Here is a 12,965-nt window from a genome sequence, read left to right as displayed (position 1 = left end):
TGCCAGCCCCATATTGCCCCCAGGTAGCTCCGAGCCAACCCACGGCAATTTAGGTCTGCTTCAACCTGCTCCAAGTCAAACCAAATTGGCCCATTTCAGTTCGGGATCTGGGATTCAGCCAGAGTGCCGGTACACAGCCCTAGGTGAATATTATGTAAACAGCAACAATGGATCTGCTACCAGATGCAGATAAAAAGGATGGCTCTTGGTGATGTCAAAGATCAAGGGGCAAAAGGACCAAATTCTCTGCCAGGGAGAATTTGGATGGGTGGGTTGAGGGAACTGAGTTGAAGAAAACTCAGGAGACAACAGTAGCGGAGGTGGTCCATGCAGTGCTTTCCAAATGAGCCCGCCTTCCTATTTACTTAATGAAATTTCTATTTACATTTATTTCTATTTATTTAAATTGATGCGCTGTCCCAGCGGTTCTGCCAGCCCCTGGCTCATGCACTGGTGCGAATATTATTATTGTTTATCCCCATCAATATTTATCCACAGTCAGATTGTTTTGACTGCAACTCTGCGCTTTAATTAGCAAGCGCGCCTTCTCGGGCTTGTTTCTTTGCTACTGTCTTCATGCATTATTGTCATAATTACTTTTAATTACGGCCCGTCCTCCGCCGCCGCCGGCTGTTGCGTTCGGCGCTGGGTCGTAAGGGAAGCACTCCAAATCCACACGCCTGCTTAGAAGAGCAATGGAAAGCAAGAAATCTTCCTTTTGCCAGGCCTATACTCCCTGTTTAGAGCTGTGTGGTGATGGGCTGGCAGCTAATTGTAAACATTGGGTTTGAAACACAGTATTGTAGTCCGCCTTCTAGTGCTCAAGACTACTGCACTACTGAACTACTGCAATGCACTCTACGTGGGGCTACCTTTGAAGGTGACCCGGAAACTACAACTAATCCAGAATGCGGCAGCTAGACTGGTGACTGGGGGCAGCCGCCAAGACCACATAACACCAGTCTTGAAAGACCTACATTGGCTCCCAGTACGTTTCCAAGCACAATTTAAAGCCCTAAACGGCCTCGGCCCAGTATACCTGAAGGAGTGTCTCCACCCCCATCGTTCTGCCCGGACGCTGAGGTCCAGCGCCGAGGGCCTTCTGGCGGTTCCCTCATTGCGAGAAGCAAAGCTACAGGGAACCAGGCAGAGGGCCTTCTCAGTAGTGGCGCCCGCCCTGTGGAACGCCCTCCCATCAGATGTCAAAGCGATAAACAAGTACCTGACATTCAGAAGACATCTCAAGGCAGCCCTATTCAGGGAAGTTTTTAATGTGTGACATTTTAGTGTATTTTTGGTCTCTGTGGAAGCCACCCAGAGTGGCTGGGGAAACCCAGCCAGATGGGCAGGGTACAAATAAATTATTATTCTTATTATTATTCTTATTCTTATTATTATTCACAATAAAAAAAAACCAAACCACAGGTAAGGAACCTTCTTCAGCCCAAGAGTCACATTCCTTCTGGGACAACCTTCCATGGACCACATGCCAGCAGTGGGTGAGGCCAGAGGCAAAAGTAGGTGGAGCAACAAATGTAAATGTTATATTTGCACAGTATTTTTGTCTTGGATGTCAGGGACTGGCTGAATGAGGAGTGGCCTGGGGAGAGGGGGCGTGGCTAGGGGAAAGGTGTGGTCTGCAGATAGTGTGAGTATCAGTGGTGCTGTTATGGTTACCATGTTGAACTAGGACCAGGGAGACCAGGGTTCAAATCACCACTTGGCCATGGAGTTCACTGTGTGTCATGGCTTGTCAGCCTGACCTACCCTGGAAGTAGTGTCTGGTCAGAAATGGGGAAAAAATGTCCTGGAAAATCCAGGTGTATGGCAAGCCATGTTGGCCGTGTTGCTTTTCCCCGATATTCCTAAAATATATAAAAAATGGCAAAAAATTGGGGGGGGGGGGTTTGCAAAGAAATCTCAACAACTTTGGGCAAAACTAGAAAAGCTCAACAACTTTAAAAGGTAAAGGGACCCCTGACCATTAGGTCCAGCCGTGGCCGACTCTGGGGTTGCGGCGCTCAACTCGCTTTAATGGCCGAGGGAGCCAGCGTACAGCTTCTGGGTCATGTGGCCAGCATGACTAAGCCACTTCTGGCGAACCAGAGCAGCGCACGGAAACACTGTTTACCTTCCCGCCAGAGCGGTACCTATTTATCTACTTGCACTTTGACGTGCTTTCGAACTGCTAGGTTGGCAGGAGCAGGGACCAAGCAACGGGAGCTCACCCCGTCGCGGGGATTCGAACCGCTGACCTTCTGATCGGCAAGTCCTAGGCTCTGTGGTTTAACCCACAGCGCCACCCGTGTCCCTCAACAACTTTACCCCCCCAAAAAACACATCTCAACAACTTTGGCCCCCCCAAAAAGAAAAAAAAAGAAAAGAATGCTCAACAACTTTCGTGTCCTGATGTTCACTTTTTGAAATATGGCAACGCTAGCAGGTGAAGGCCGTGTCCTTGGAGGAGAGGTGAGATATAAAGGCAATAATAAACACTAATTGATAATTAGATGTGCCAAACCAGGGGGAAGATGCTAAATAAAGTTAGAGGTGGTCTCTGAGGTTATAAAGCAGGTGTGGTCAACCTATGGGCGCATGCAGGCCTTTGTCTTAATGTCATGCAAATGGCAAGGAGGGAGAACGAGTATCAGAGAGAGGTAAAGAGGGTTCCCTGCCCATTTTGGGCCAACCACCAATGGGTGGCCCTTGTCAAATTACCCACAAATGAACCCCCCTCCCCACTTTAAAGACTAAAACCACCACCTTGAATTGGGCCTGGAAGCAAACTGCCAACCAGCGCAAGTCACTCCTTTTGTGGTGAAATATAACCTTGCCCTGTATGTTCTTCCTTCATTCCATACTGGCGGCAGCTTCCAAGCAGTCTCCAAGGGCAGCCCTACTTGAAGTGCATTGCAGTGGTCAATCCGAGACGATGAACGTGGCTGCAAGGAACATGCAGGAGATATTGCCTCAGCCTCAGCCTGAAAGGAGAAGGATCTGCTCTGAGCTAGGACCCAGGAGCACCCTTAAAAGCTACGGGCCTGCTCCAGTGGGGAAGAAGTTAGCATCCCGTATTGTGAACCAAGAAAGGATCGATGGGCCAGCCAATCCCCTCCCAAGAAAGCCAAAGGCACAGGTGGCAGTCTCCATGTGCTGACAATAGCCTTTCTATGGGTGATCTTGGGAGAACGGCAAAGTCCCATCCAGGGACATTTTCCGCCTGCCTCTTTGGGTTTTTCCTTTTCTTTTTCTTTGGTTCTTGATGAATTGCAGTGGCCAAACCACCCCAGGAGATGTTTTCAGGAAGATGGAATCTCATAAATCAAAACTCTGGGCAATTCCACCCCCAGTTCCTAAAAAAGAAAAAGGCACTCCCAAGAAGTGTTGGGGGCTGCTGAACCCTATTACTCGAACTCCATTAATTATAAGGCAGTCAGCCGAACATAGTCTGGACCATTTTTTATCTTAAGTCTCAAAACTGATTACTTTCCGCCTTCCGCCACCCCTTCACCTTCGAAAGAATAAAGCAACACCAGACTTAGAAAAGGGAAAGAGTTGCCAAGGGGGGAAAGCTCAGGCTGAGCACAGATCTTCGTGATCGGGTGAATGCATGTGACAAAGTCTTTTGGGACTGTACCATTTCAGAATGCAGGAGGAGGATGGGGACGAGATTCCAGGTTTGATTTCCTCCCTCCACCCCTGTGTCAAAAACTCATTGTATATGGAAAACTAGGGTGTCAGGAGGACAGCTAGGCACAGGAATTTTAACCCCTGAATTGCTAGCTTTCAAACGGCAGGGTAGTTTTTGATGTGGGGGTAGTGGTGTAGCAGCAATTTCAGAAGTGCAGCCTTCATGATAGTCACAGCAAACATCTGCTTCTAATATATTACAATATTCTAAGATGATACAATAATAATTATATAATAATAATAAGGGATGCATTGCAATGTTCAGTGCAGATATTGATGTGTTGCCTTTCAGCTAGATCTTCTATTTTCTACGTGTGGAATAATATTAATATTAATAATAATTTATTTATACCCCTCCCATTGACTGGGTTTCCCCAGCCACTCTGGGCAGCTCCCAACAGAATAATAATAATAATAATAATAATAGCGATAAAAGATTAAACATTAAAAACTTCCCTAAACAGGGCTGCCTTCAGGTGTCTTCTAAGTCAGATAGTTGTTTATTTCCTTGACATCTGATGGGAGAGCATTCCACAGGGCAGGCGCCACTACCGAGAAGGCGTACATGGGCAAATGATACAGAGTGCTCCAATATCTTATATTGGAGGGACTTAAATTGTGTTTTCCATGACGTTCCATTGTACGAAACAGAACTTGCACACCATTCTCTTGAAACCGAAGCACCTTGTGCTTTTCAGTGTTCCTAAATGCTTAGCTTTGGAGCATACAGAACGACTCAGTGTTCTTCCAGTGTACCTTCTCCAGAGTGGCCCTAGGAGCCGATCCTCAATGGCTGACTCACCTCCTTTCAACCTGATTGGCACCAGTCAGCACAAAGGGTGGGAAGATTTCTTCTCAGTGGCTAAAAACCCCCTCTTCTTTGCTTATTGGGCGGCTCTAAGATGCTGGAGAAAGGGACCCTGCTGCAGAAATAGCAGCAGGTATTTGACACCCCCCACTGACCCCATACCACTAAACCATCGCACAGGGAAGAAGGTGCTGCAGACCCTCAGTTCTCTGCCTGTAACCTGAAATGGAACTACTCAAGGGTAACTATATGTTTAGCCTACACGTCTTCAGAACCTGTGGCTTCCCAATAAACAAGTCTTGGTTTCCTCAGTTTTCGACCAACACCACAACCCAGGGTTTGCCAGCATTGTCATTATTACTATTATTAATGAAATTTGTATACTGTCCTTCATACATGTTCGATTCTTGTATAGGACGGCTGCATATTCCTGCATTGCAAGGAGTTGGATTAAATGATCCTCAGGATCCCTTCCAACTCTACAATTCTATGATTCTATCTCAGGGTGTTTCCCAGCACAGCACTTGTGAATCTCAAGGCGCACTTGAGGTCTTCCCTTGGTGCCCACACAGCCTTCAGTCCTCCTCCCTGCTCACTGCCCATTTGGTGGCGAGGTGGTCAGGGTAGTTAACCTTTTTTCCCTTGAAAGGTCCATTGAGCTGAAGAAGGAAGTTGAAAGAGTGCCGCTCTTTCCCACTTCCTCTTTCAGCTCTATGTGCTTTCCAAGACCCTGATTAATTCTACTGGATCTGACTTTTACACAGACACCGCATAGAAAAGTGGAGCTTGTGTATTGGCCTGTTCTCACTTTCTTGGGGTGGAGTAGCAGAATCAAGGTTGGTGACTCCTGCTGGAACCCAGCCTTTCATAGCCTAGTGTCCTCCAGATATTTTGGACTACAACTCAGTTCAGCCCATCACAGCTGTTGCAGAAGGCTGCTCTAGCCACTACACCATGCTGTCTTCCATTCAAACTGGACAGCGCTGACTGAGCTAGACTGATGGCTTAGGCCCAGTAAAAAGCAGTTTTTCATAGGGACAGAGTTAATATTCAAAACAGCAGCCAGGTTTTCATAAACCCAGTGGTTTACAATGCCACAGAGTGGGTTGGGAAGTTAACATTCCAGTCAGGAGACTGGTTGTCCGATAATCCACATAGGGAAAAGCAATTTGGTCTGTTTATTTCTTTTTACTGCAAGAGAGGGAACTGAGGGGTTAGCGCTCTGGAATGGTCATGCATTTTCAATATGAGTTGGGGGCTGCTGTCCACCCTAGGTCTTGTTTTTCTCTCTGGAAAAAAGGAGGAACATCAGCACATCATTCCTAGAAGCTTCCCTGCCACAGGAATAAAGGAAACTGCATTACACAGTGCCAGAGCCTTGATATCTCAGTATTGCCTACACTGACTGACAGCAGCTGTCCAGAATTTAAAGGAAATCATCTTTCTCAGCCCTAGTGTCAGGAGCAAGCCAGCAATAAATCACACAGAGGAAGTGAAGTTAACTCTTTATTAGAAGAAACAAGGTCTCTCAGTTGTGCCAGGCCTATCGAGCCCAGCAACTCTCTCGGGAGGTCTTGCCCCATGAGGCAGTTGCGGAGGCTGAAGGTCCCCACCTTCCCATAGCTGCCTACATCTGTTCCTCTCCCAGATCCTTCCCAAGCAATCTGAGACTATGCCGGCATGCCTGTCTTTGCTCCTCTCACTTCATACCTCCCCTAGTCCTAGGAGACCAGGGGAGAGAGGAGCTTGTTGCAACAGGAGGGGGAGACACCCTGACTTCTTTAACAGCCTGACTTAACTCTGCCTCTTGGCCTCTCTCCTCCCCTGCGTCAGTTTCTGATTCCGGATTTCTCCTTGCCACACCTAGCTGGGGATTTATGTAGTCATTTATTTGAGATATATATTTAAAATCCTGCCTTTCTCCCAAGTTGGGATTCAAGGCAGCTTCTAACATTTAAAAACAGGAGAGGCGGTGTGGTGTAGTGGTTAGAGCACTGATTTAAGGCCTGGGAGAGACCAGGGTTCACATCCCTCCACTCAGCCATGAATCTCACTGTCTGTGGGCTTGGGCCAGTCAGGCAAAAAATAGCACTCAATGAGGTTGTGAAGCAGGACTGGTGAAGGGGTGTGGCCTGGCGAGAGAAGGTGTGGCCAGGTGAGAGTTTCAAGGGCCCGATCCAGCTCCTGGGGCTGAGATCCCCCATTTCCTTAATAGATATGTACCGTAAAGGTAAAGGGACCCCTGACCATTAGGTCCAGTCGTGACCGACTCTGGGGTTGCGGCGCTCATCTCGCTTTACTGGCTGAGGGAGCCGGCATACAGCTTCCGGGTCATGTGGCCAGTATGACTAAGCCGCTTCTGGCGAACCAGAGCAGCACACGGAAACGCCGTTTACTTCCTGTCAGAGCGGTACCTATTTATCTACTTGCACTTTGACATGCTTTCAAACTGCTAGGTTGGCAGGAGCAGGGACCGAGCAACGGGAGCTCACCCCGTCACGGGGATTCGAACTGCCAACCTTCTGATCGGCAAGTCCTAGGCTCTGTGGTTTAACCCACAGTGCCACCCGCGTCCCCTGATATCTACCATACCTTACAGCAAATATTCATCTCAGGCTCCACTTCAGGGTTGTTGTTGTTGTTGTTGTTTTGCAGAGGTCATATCTCTGGCCTCATGCGAAGAGAAGTCAGGCAGCACAATGATATGGGTTCTGTTTCCTTTACCTACTGATCTGAAATAGCGATGTTCCTTTAAAGCCATTTTCTGCGAGCCAACTGTGAGCTCCACCTCAACCAGAAAAACACATTGGCTCAACCCTAGTGGGGCCACAACCCCTGCTGAGACCTAAGACAGAGGTTTCCAAAATTTGTGCCTTTGTTGTATGCTTCCCCATGAGCCCTTTCCTAGCAGTTTGAAAGCACTTCAAAGTGCAAGTAGATAAATAGGTACCGCTCTGACAGGAAGTAAACGGCGTTTCCGTGTGCATTCAAAGCAGATGTTCTGCCACTGAGCTATGGACCTTCCACTCATCCTAGATGAGAACCAAGCATCTCACCCAGCACCCTGCTCTCACAGCAGCCAACCGGGTGTTGACAGGAAGGCACATAGTTTAACTATAGATGCAGTGCTGCAAGAAGACATGGTGATGGACACCAGCTTATCTTACCTGTCTGAGGGAATCATAAGTGGTGAGAGTTCTATTACACGCAGGTGATGCTTGTGGGTTTCCTAGAAGAGGTGTCTGCTTGGCCGCTGTGAAAACAGGATGCTTGACTAGGTGCCTTTGGTCTTCTGATGGGGATCAGGCAAAGTCATGGAAGATAAGGCTACCGGTTGCCGCTAGTCATGACGCCTCTATATTAACTCCAGGAAGAACCAGAGACAACAGAGGCAGCCAGTTTGCTACTATGACTGTACAAAGCTCTTAACAGCTCGGGACCAGTTTACCTGCAAGATCACCTAACCCCGTATATGTCTTCTCAGTTGCTTCGATCTGCAGAGCAGGCACAGCTGCAGGTGCCATGTAATACCCCCTTTCAGGTTTGTAAGAAATTGATTTCCCCCCGTGTGGCAGCACTGATCCTTTGGAACTCCCTGCCTATTGACGCCATGCAAGTACCTTCACTTGCCAAAAACATTTGTTTGTTTAGGGAAGCTATCCAGACACACAGAACGTTGGCATGTGTTTTTATCCAGTTTTAAGCTTATTGTTGATTTTAATTACTTTTGAAAATTTTAAATAACTGTTTTTAACTGGGGTTTTGTTTTCATTAAAAATTATAATTTCATTGTTTTAGTCTTGAGGGTTTTTTCTTCCTTTTTCTTCCTTTTTTTTAACAGTAGAACATTATATAAATTTTTATGAAATAAATAAAATAAAAGCTTGTCTCTGAATACCAGTTGCTAGGGATCACAAAGTGGAAATGCTATAATTCCTGTGTTTCAGGGGCTGGACTAGATGACTCTTGGGGTCCCTAGAATTCTATGATTCTATTCACCGTATCTGGTTGGCCTCTCTGAAAGGAGGATGTGGAATTAGCTATGTTCTGGCCTCTGCCAAGCCCCACCTGCCTGCCTTCCTATGTACTTTCTCCCTAGTGGATTGGCATTGAGTGCCAGCTTCCTCCTTCTTAGCCCTGGTCTTGCCAAGACAGAGAACTCGTCAGGAAACAGGATGGGAGCAAAACTGGAGATATTTGCTTCAGTGGACCAGCCTCCACCCTTACATAAGGATGTCTGAGCTAACCAGGCCTCTTGTTTCAAAGGCCCTGTGTCAGCCTTGGAAAGCATAATTAAAAACAACCATCTTGCATTTCTCTTTCATTTTTTTCAAGCTGTTATACAAGTCTCGACTTGTCCTCCTAGGTTTTGCCATTGCTGGTCTCTCTTTCTCCCGCCCTCCTTTTCCTCCATCCTCTTTCTGGGGAAGAGAAGTGACAGTCACAACATCTATTATCACCACTGAGCTGGTAACTTGCTGATTGCTGTGTAAGATTAAAAACTGAAGGTTGGCCAAAGAACAGAATACACTGCATCTGAAATGAACAAAGAGGACACATATTTGCACCCCAGCGCACACATCTTTGCAACTCACTGCTGTAAGACACAGTAACGGTTCACGGTATAAGCGCCGCGGTGTATATGCATAGTGCCTTCTTAAAATAAAATAATAATAATAATAATGTTATTTTTTTATTAAGTATACATGATGCCTTTTAAAAAGTCTCTTAACATTCTGCATCCTGGAAGTTCAAATTCTGCTCCAAGAAAACTGAATTCTGCAAGATGTGTAAATGACACAAACAGAGAAAATGTACAGGATGTTTCTCATTTTGCCCATTAACAATTTTTTTTTGCTGGTATTTGAGGGGGAAAGTAATGAGTTGTGCTGGGTGGTGAATCCTTCAAGCTGCCCTGAGAGCTACAGGTATAGGGCAGTATACAAATTTAATAAATTATTATTATTATTATTATTAGTGCTTTTTTAGGGAGAAAAAGATGCCATGAAGTTACTGCAATCATGAAGTTGTTGCAGTAAGTGCCACACTCTGAACATTTAGGGTTGGGCAGGTGCCAATACTGTGTACCCAGAAAAAAGCACCAACTATTATAATTTATTTAATTTGTATACAGGGTGCTCTCAGGGTGCTCCACACCATAAAACCACAGTATAAAAAACACAAGATACATTTGATCCTGTGGATTTGTGCAAAAGCCAGAAGACTGCACAATCAAATTAACAATTGCCCGACTTGTGCTTTTGCACACTTCATGATGGGAGGGAGGGTGTTTCATTTTTAACCATGTTATTATTTGCATACATGCATACATGCCCTGACGGTACTTAATGGGCATGACAGACTCAACAGATATGGGACAAATAACAATAGGGGAATGCCTATTGGACCGAAGTTGCTCTCAGATACAGAATCAAATGTGGATGCGTGTGAGTGACTCTGGCCTAATTTGAAGGGTGGGGGAGTGGATTAACACCCTACAGGTGGCGCTGTAGGGACACGGGTGGCGCTGTGGTCAAAACCACAGAGCCTAGGGCTTGCCAATCAGGTTGGAAGTTTGAATCCCTGCAACAGGGTGAGCTCCTGTTGCTCGGTCCCAGCTCCTGCCAACCTAGCAGTTCAAAAGCACATCAAAGTGCAAGTAGATAAATAGGTACCGCTCCGGCGGGAAGGTAAACGGCATTTCCATGCGCTGCTCTGGTTTTGCCAGAAGCGGCTTAGTCATGCTGGCCACATGACCCAGAAAAACTGTCTGCGGACAAACGTCGGCTCCCTCGGCCTATAAAGCGAGATGAGAGTCACAACCCCAGAGTCGTCCACGACTGGACCTAACGGTCAGGGGTCCCTTTACCTTTACCTTTAACTCTCAAATATGGATGAGCTGTTGAGACTTACATTTGAGTACATTCCTGAGACTGAGACACTTCCTAGAAAGTGGGACTACCATAAGAATATCAGAAGAGCCTGCTAGATGCCCATGGGAAACCAGCAAGCAGGACCCAAGAAGAAAGGAACCCCCTCTGCTCCTGCAGTTTCTGGCAACTGGTATTCAGAAGCATAGCCATGATGGCCAGTAGCCACTGATCAGCTGTTATCCTCTTGCTAAGACAAGTACCTTACAGCAAAAGCCTCACAAATGTGGAGCTTGTCTGTTAAGGGGGACTCCGGCGTGAAACGACCGAACTAGTATTTGTTGGCAAGGTTGAAGCTGTCTGTTTAGGACTCCTTCAGGAGCAGGGCTTTCGCTCACACACTTGAAAAGGTTAAATTAACACACCCAAAGTAGGAAGGTCATTTATTTCCATTGCACTTATCTGGGATACCTGTGTGTTTTTGCATAGAAACATTGCAGACTGTATACCTCTTGGGTCTGAAGCCTTAATGGCCTTCCAATTTACACACACACACACACACACACACACACACACACACACTGCCCCCTTTCTCATGTGTATCTGAGCCGACTGAGGACACACCAAGGATCTGACGAGATGGACTCTGGTCCATGAAAGCATCTGCCACGGTAAATCGGCCCCAGATCTTCAAGACAGCACAACACATTTCCTGGCATCTTATCTATCACCATTCCTTTCATCACTGTTCTTCAGGGCTGTGTGCACCACTGCTTGTGTAGCTAAAACAGATATCCCTATTTTCATGGGAGAAATGTTGGACAGTATGTAAATGCACATTATGTAACTAAAACCCACACACAGGTTGAAGGTTATCAAGAGAGTATAGGGGGGATTTCAAATTTTGCAGAAGTATATCTCCCCCCCCCCCCAACTGGGGAAAATAAACTCTCAAATCAGCTCAATGGGAGCAGAACATGCTTGCTACTTAGGGAATACTGGTGTGTGTGTGTGTGTGTGTGTGTGTGTGTGTGTGTGGTTTTTTTTGGGGGGGCAGAAAACCAGGGAGGAAGATAATGGATAGGAAGTCATGGCTGACTCAACTGGGACCTTAGACGGGAGTATTCCATGCTGCAATATTTTATTGTAGTCCCCACATGTCAGGCAGCCACCATCAACCTTTGCAGACGCAAGGCCTGCCTTTAGCTACAACCTGTGCAATGAGGCCACTTCTAATTTTTGGACCAGCGATCTATGCCCCTGTTCCTGTTTGGTTTTGCTTTTTTAAAACCTAGGATGACTGGATGCAAGAGAGGTCAAGGAAGAAATCTCAGCAAGGTCATCTTGTCATTCAGGAAAGAGAAAATCTACACCTTTTGGGATTTCTTCTAGCAGAGGTGAGGAAGCCGTGGTCTTCCGAATGTAGCCGAGCTACAGCTCCCATCACCCCCAAACATAACCCACACTGGCTGGGCCTGATGGGAGTTGGAGTCCAGTCACAGATTCTCCATCCCTGAATGAGATACACCTTTGGCCTATGTTGTCTGGGATGTTTTTAAATATTTGAAAGTTGCTACCATGTGCTAAAAGGGACACAGGTGGCGCTGTGGGTTAAACCTTAGAGTCTAGGACTTGCCGATCAGAAGGTCAGCGGTTCGAATCCCCACGACGGGGTGAGCTCCTGTTGCTCGGTCCGTGCTCCTGCCAACCTAGCAGTTCGAAAGCACGTCAAAGTGCAAGTAGATAAGTAGGTACCACTCCGACGGGAAGGTAAACAGCGTTTCCGTGTGCTGCTCTGGTTTGCCAGAAGTGGCTTAGTCATGCTGGCCACATGACCCGGAAGCTGTATGCCGGCTCCCTCGGCCAATAAAGCGAGATGAGCGCCGCAACCCCAGAGTCAGTCACAACTGGACCTTGAATACCAGTTGTTTGGAACCGCAGGAGGGGAGAGGCCTCTTGTGCTCAGGTCCTGCTTGGAGGTTTCCAACAGGCATCTGGTTGGTCACTGGGAGAACAGGATGCTGGACAAGATGGGCCACTGGCCTGATGTGGCAGGATCATTTATATTTTAAATAAAGAAGTGGATCCAGCAACAGAATGTTGCAGCACCAAGTGCTCCTGTTTGCTGTTCCAGCTGGCCATCTTTGCCCTTTCCCAGAACACTCCATTGTATTACTCCCATGCACCTAGTTTTCCAACTTGCGCCCTCCGACAGTCAGGCAACAGACTGTTTGGGGGTAATTGTTCCCCGGGGTGTGTCTGTTTAAAAATACGTTTTGTGCTTTTGCAAACTGCAGTGTTCTTCCCAAGCCTGCTGGTGTCTCCCTGTCTACTCCACAACAGCAGACGTTCTTCCTTGAGGAAGAAATCTTTATTGAGGTAAACCACGGGGACTCAGCTACATTAGTACAGGAACACCGATTTGAATGTGTTATGAATATGCAACACCAGATGGAGCCAGAGAGCAGAAAATTTTTCTACGCGGTTTTCCATAGTTTTTTTTTCTTTTGTTATAAGGATCTAATTTCTGACGTATTTATAGTGGTTATTTTCCTGTGCATAGATCCACCCTTAGAAGGTAAAGGTCAAGGACCCCT

Source organism: Podarcis pityusensis (assembly GCF_964106645.2).
Source record: "Podarcis pityusensis genome assembly, chromosome: 16".
Classification (NCBI taxonomy): domain Eukaryota; kingdom Metazoa; phylum Chordata; class Lepidosauria; order Squamata; family Lacertidae; genus Podarcis; species Podarcis pityusensis.
This window is presented reverse-complemented; position numbering follows the sequence as displayed.